The sequence below is a fragment of the Pelodiscus sinensis genome, chromosome 27 (genome assembly GCF_052426305.1).
Source record: "Pelodiscus sinensis isolate ZL-2025 chromosome 27, ASM5242630v1, whole genome shotgun sequence".
NCBI classification, from domain to species: domain Eukaryota; kingdom Metazoa; phylum Chordata; order Testudines; family Trionychidae; genus Pelodiscus; species Pelodiscus sinensis.
In genome coordinates, this window is record NC_143078.1 from 13,203,234 (window position 1) to 13,209,233 (window position 6,000).

The 6,000-nt window shown below is 51.9% G+C and overlaps 1 protein-coding gene across 4 annotated transcripts in view; it reads right to left on the reverse strand.

Moving 5' to 3' along the window:
• TEAD3 (TEA domain transcription factor 3) overlaps window positions 1-5,798 on the reverse strand; it is a 61,687-nt gene extending 55,889 nt beyond the window's left edge. Inside the window, exon 1 of one of the 4 annotated variants that reach the window (XM_075909985.2) lies at window positions 5,610-5,798. The gene's annotated coding sequence lies outside the window, so the exon portion shown is untranslated. The remainder of the gene's footprint in view (window positions 1-5,609) is intronic. The other 3 variants (XM_075909987.2, XM_075909986.2, XM_075909988.2) reach the window with 3 other exon arrangements.
• Window positions 5,799-6,000: the final 202 nt, after the last annotated feature.

A 6,000-nucleotide genomic window follows, 5' to 3' on the forward strand; every position in this document is an offset into this window, starting at 1 on the left:
GCACAAAGGGCTTTAAATGACTTGCCCAAATCCAAACAGAACCCAGCTCTCCGTGCTGTCGCGACGAGGCCATCTTCCCATGTGCAGGTCACAGGCTGCGACGATACCCATCATTAACTTCCCTCCCTTCATCCAAAAAGTTTTGTAAGCCAACATGGACACGTGACAGAGAAACACTGAGTGCTCACACACTTCAGGTGCCTTCTAGCACCCCAGACATACAGGCATGCAGACTTACCGAGCCTCAAAAAAGAGGCAATTCCCATTACAAAGGGAAGTTTTGCTCCTATTGTCTAATCAACCTGGGATGTTAAAAACATCTAGGGATGTTTTAACACTAGGGATGTTAAAAACCATTAACCGGTTAACTATTTTAACTCAGGACCAGCATGCTTACCAGTAAACCGTTTAACATTCCCACTGAACAAAGCCTCTTCTACAATAAAGGCTCAAATCCAGCCCTGGGAAATGCAGTACAACTCTCATTAGACGGTAGTGATCCCTTGGCGCAGTGAGCCCTGTCTGGAGAGGCAAGTCCCCATGGTGGAGGTCCGTAATTCAGCACACTATACCGAGAGAGCGCCAGGGGAGCGCTGGGGTGGTTCGAATCTACTGCAAGGATGGGCAACCTGTGGGCCTCGAGGCGTTTTATTTACCATGGCCCATAAGCTGGGTTGCCAGATTCTGCTGGTTACCTTCCACATCGTTTTTTTCCTACCAATATTACTAAAGCGACACGTTACTAAAGCAAGAGCACGGAAAGTGAAGTGATTGCACACAACACTGGTGCCCGTGAGAGTCGCATGCTCTCTGCAGCCAATCACAGCGCTGCTACGATTCAATCGGCACCCTCCCCCCTGCAAATTCCAGGTATGTACGCAGTTAGCAAAACCACCTTATTCCAAGAGTCCGCTTTGGTTACAACAGTCTTACGGCCCACTGAGATGAAGGAGGCTGTTCAGTCAGCCCACTCACTAGCCTAGGTTGCCCATCGCTGGTCTACTGTGTAGCAAAGAGCATTCAGGGGGTTACACAGTCCTTCAGCCATCATTCACATACCTCTTGCAGCAAGGACCGATTCTACAGCCCAACGCTTAGCTCCCGTTAAAGCCAAGAGGAGTTTTATCACTGAGTTCAGACTCAAACCACATTTTTTAAGCAACACTTAAAGGAACTTCTAGGAGATGGCCTGTGCTTTGCAGATTGGGGCCATCTTTTCGTTCGGCATTTGTACAGTGCCTAGCACAACAGAGTCTTAATCCATGACTGGGACTCTCAGGAGCGACCATAATACAAATAATAAATTACAATCCTCGCAGCATGTATGGAAGGGCAGATCTTAGGGGCTCAAAACCCCTGTGTGGGATTCCTCCCCAGCCCCAAATGCCCCTCGCTCCATGCCTCCGCGGGACTACAAACATGCACGAAGGAGAAGACAGAGATCCACGACTCCCCGCTGCCCAAAAGGATCAGGCCCAACCTAGCTTCTCCTCTTCACAACAGCACTGTCTATAAATTATTCCAGCACCAGGGATCACCTGCTGCTGGCCTCGTGTTCAGTGTGTGTTTGACAGGAGTTGTGTGGTTACTTAATTTTTAATGCATTAATTATAGTTGATTGCCCACTTCCACTCCCAGGATGTGCAGCCTTAACCTGTTGACTGGGAATCTTTTTTTCCTCTATTGTATTGCTCCTTGCTCAGTTTGCACCATCCCCCAATGTCACCAGAGTGTCACAGGCTCAATTAGGCTTTCAGATGAGCCTCCCTCCTACTGGGTCTCCACTGGCCCGATGGAACCAGCAGCAGTGTCCAGCCGTCACCAGAAGGAGGTGCCACTTCCTATTCTGCACTGCTTATGGTCAGGGCTACGGTGGGAAGCCAAAAGACAAGCGGGAGGAAGGGACTGGTTGGTGTTAAGCTCACCAGCATGAAGTGGGGAGGTAGCGAGACTCTGATCGACTCCTCTCAGCGCAGCAGGGAGGGGATCAGCTGTCTGCACCTTTCCAAACAAAGCCACCTTCTCCACCCACGCTTCCTCACCTGGGCCAAACCCCTCCTCTTTCCCCCTGCACACTCAGCCAGTCACAGACACTCAATATTTCCACAAAAAAATGCCAGGTATTTGCAAGCAACCCTGCACGTGGCCTGGAGGACCACAGCCAGACTGGCAGGGCCTAGTGATTGGTGCACGGGAAATACCCAGGACAGACAAGGCAATTAGCCCTCCCCCCTCCACTCCCCACTTGTGTAAGAGCTGTTTTTATTAAAGGGCTGTTCTATGCCAGCCTGACAGCCCTGGCAAACAGAGTGCTCTCTCCACAAGGCAGGTACAGCAGGGGCATGCACACACAAATCCTGAGCTGCAAAGACCCTCGTGGCCAAGAGCAAATATTCCAGTCTCCATGGCACAGCAAGTCCTCGGGCTCACTGCTGCAACGGCAAGCGCCATTCACTGCCAGCTGTCCCGATGGACTTTGTCCCGCTAGCAACTGAGACTCATCAAACTCATTTCACTAAGGCCACCCGATTGCCATCAGATGGAGGCAAGTTGTCGCTCCCTCCTTGTCAGCTAGGCTGGAATCAGTTAGAACACAGGGAGGCCAAAGGATCTGAATCCCTATATGCCAAGGCCCTGAAATAATTCCCCCCAAACCTAAGTACATCTACAAAAAGGCCCGGCCAAACCCTGCTCTCCTTTATGATCTGATCAGCCTTCTCGACAAGGTCCAGTTCCTATCCAGAGCTTCTTTAGCATGAAGAGCAATGCTACAAGAAGGTGGTTTCCTTGAAAGCATTTTGATATGAAAACTGCCAGGCTGAATGACACCTGCCCTTAGCGGTTAGAGATTATATTATAAATACAAGATATATATACTTGCACACCCTTTCTTATCTTTACTTAGTATTTAAATGATATTGTGTGACTATTTACATATAATATATCTTCTCTATACTAGGGATGTAAAATCCCCTTTAATCAGTTAACCACTTAAACAGCAGCAGGCGGGGGGCCAAGGGTTAACCAGTAACCGGTAAGCATCATCTGGTACGGGTGACCACTGACATCCTTACTCTGCGCTACTGATTCTTCTAGGGGAGAGTTAAATTCTAGCAGCGGAGTAGGGTTACGGAGCATTGAGTGTACTGGAGACCCTGCAGAAGGCTATCTTCATAATTGTTTATTAGTATTTATCCATTTTAATAGCTAAGAAAGGACAAACTGGTGTGTGGTTAAGAGCCAGGGTCAGGCCCAGGAGTCTGACCTGGGTCCAAGTCATGGCAGTCATGATGTGTTCTGTGACCTTGGGTAAGTCACTTCCCCCTTCTGTGCCTCTCTTTCCCCATCTGTAAAATGGAGGTCATGATTCCTGCCTACCCCCGTTACCCGCACAAATTTCTCTCGAGTACATGGAGAGAAGAGTGAAGGGTTTGTACAGGGGGAGAAACAATAGAACCGCCTTTAAATGGCCACTTCAGACTACAATGGGAGGTGGGGGACACTCGGATATCACTCAGCAGAAAACGTGTGACCCAGCTTTCCTTTCTAGAGAGGCATTCCCTACATGGTACAAGTGCCGGCGTGTCTGGGCCTGCTCGACCGGCAGTACGTCCCTACAGAGACAGGGCCAGTTATCTATAGAGGCGGAAACCAGGCTACGAGGTCTCCCCCTAAGGCAGCACCTACCTCCATTACAAAGAACCTCAGTCACCACTAGGATGTGCCTCCTTAGAGCCCTAGACACTGGCCGCCTCACAAACACTCTCTCACAAACAGGGGGTAACAGCTGGGAAGCCGATCCTTGTTGCAGTATTAAAAAGTCTGACTCATGACGCACATTTCCGCACGGATGGGCAGCAAGATGGGGGATAGGGATGTGGCCACTTGCCTCAAAAACATCCCATTTAAACTGACCAGTGCCAGATTATCTTTTCTGGAGGAGGAATGGACATCCACAGCCCTGCCCCCAGCCCCGCCACCTATGTACCACTGCTCTTATTTATGATAGACAAAAGGAAACCCCACCGGGACCTCACACTTTTCTTCCCTGCCCTCTGCACTCGCCATTTCCCTGTTTGTTAATTCATTAGCACTCTGGGTCAGCTGCCCAGAACTAATCAATCCGAACTGGATTTTGTGTGGTAGGTTTTTCCCCCCTTTTTGTGTGTGTTTCTGTGTGTGTGGGGGGGGGTTGTTTTTGACAAGCAACATTAGGCGCCTCCAATAGCCATGTTTCTGCAAATCTCACTTCACTTTCCTCCTGCCCCCTCACCCCAATCCCAGCACTCCAAAATACTGATTTTTCACACCTACATCCAAAATGACACCCAGAGTGCCCTGTGTCTGCAATCCAGTTTACACACAGAGTTAACCGACGCTCATAGGGCTACCTACACAAACGCGCACGTTAGTTTGAAGAATTACATAATTAGTTTGCTTTGTTTGGGGGTATTCCCCCCAAAAAAGGAAGAGCATGAAAAATATTGTAAACATGATGCATGGCTGAAAATGATGCACCTAATTAAGGACTCCTTAGCGATGTGATTGTGCGACTAGTACAAAGAGTGTAATACACAGCCAGCATTCTATCTTCTAGTGTATGTGTGACATAGATATGTTGCGCATGCATACATACAATAAAGTTGCCAAAGACATACATGATGCACTCTGAAGTCAGAAGGGGAAGCAGTAATATTTGGGGGAGCTACCACAGCGAGTTGGAGGGAAAAGGAGGCAGTTTATAGAACATATTGTATTGGCCCTATGCATGCTATCCATTGTGCACAAGGCCTCTTTGTAATTGTACATAGAGCAACCACACGGTCAAAGCTCGTAGAAGCAAAAATGTAAATTCAAAATTATCACAGGCCCTTGGCTTCAAAACTTGCACTGGAGTGAGAGGCAGGCACAGGGCAAAAAGCGATCCTTCCCAGGCAGCTCTGGAAGGAGTGATTGGATGTTTTGAAACTGAAAACTGTTGAATAATTTTTGGGGGGTGAGGGGTAGAGAGAGAGAGAATCCTGCCACTATCAAAAGTAATAATCCACCAACCAGAGGGAAAAGGCAGCACAACCAAAGGACTGCAACCAGCCATCCCAAGTAAAACCCACACCCCCTTGTGCCCATTAACCTGCGGGGGAGGGGGGGCTTAAACCCACTGGGGGGGAGGGGCTGGGGTAGTTCCACCCCCACATCCTTTCTAGTGTTCCAAAGGGGCTGATCCCTTCCCAGGCCAGTCCCCCCTCCCCCCAAGCAGCTCAAGTTCCCAGGCAGAGTGGGAAAAGCAGCTGCAGTTTCGGGGAAGGGACTGCGGGAGGGGGGGGCTGTTCCCCCAAGCTAATCTTAGGCCAGGCCAGCCTAGGTTTGGGGTGTTGGTGGAACCCCCTGGCCACGCAGCAGGATCAGCTGGGGGAAGCGTGGGCCCTACGCAGGGGGGGGGGGGGTCCCCTCCCCAAAAAAGCGATCAGCGGCGGGGAGCGGGCCCCGGGGGGAGCCCCTCCCCAGCCAGAGGGGGCTCAGCTGGCGGGGAGCAATGGGCCCCAGGGCGGGGGGAATGGCTAGCAGCCGCCTCGTGCAAAGAAAGACCCCCGGTTGGGGGGGGCGCTTACCTGCTCCGTGCTCCGGAGCGCTCGGCCGGCCGCGGGCGAGCTGGGGGTGCCGGGGCCGGTGGGGGTGACAGGGGCAGCAGGAATGCGGGGAGCGCGGCTGGCTCCGGAATCCGCGCACGGAGCCAGGCGCAGGGAAGGGAAAGTTTGTGCAAGGGAGGAGCAGAAAGTTGGGAGTCAATCAGGAGGCAGCTGGGCTGGGCTGCGCCCTCCCCCTCCCTTCACATGGCCTCCAGCCCCGGGCCGGCCCTCCCCCGGCCAGGCACCGGGACAGCCCCCCGCCCCGACCGGCTCCGCCAGCCCCAGCAAGGGGGCTGGGCTGTGGGGATTCAGCTCTGCTGGAGATGGGCTGGGACGCCCCTCTGCAGAAGCGAGGGGACTGAGAGACGGGGGT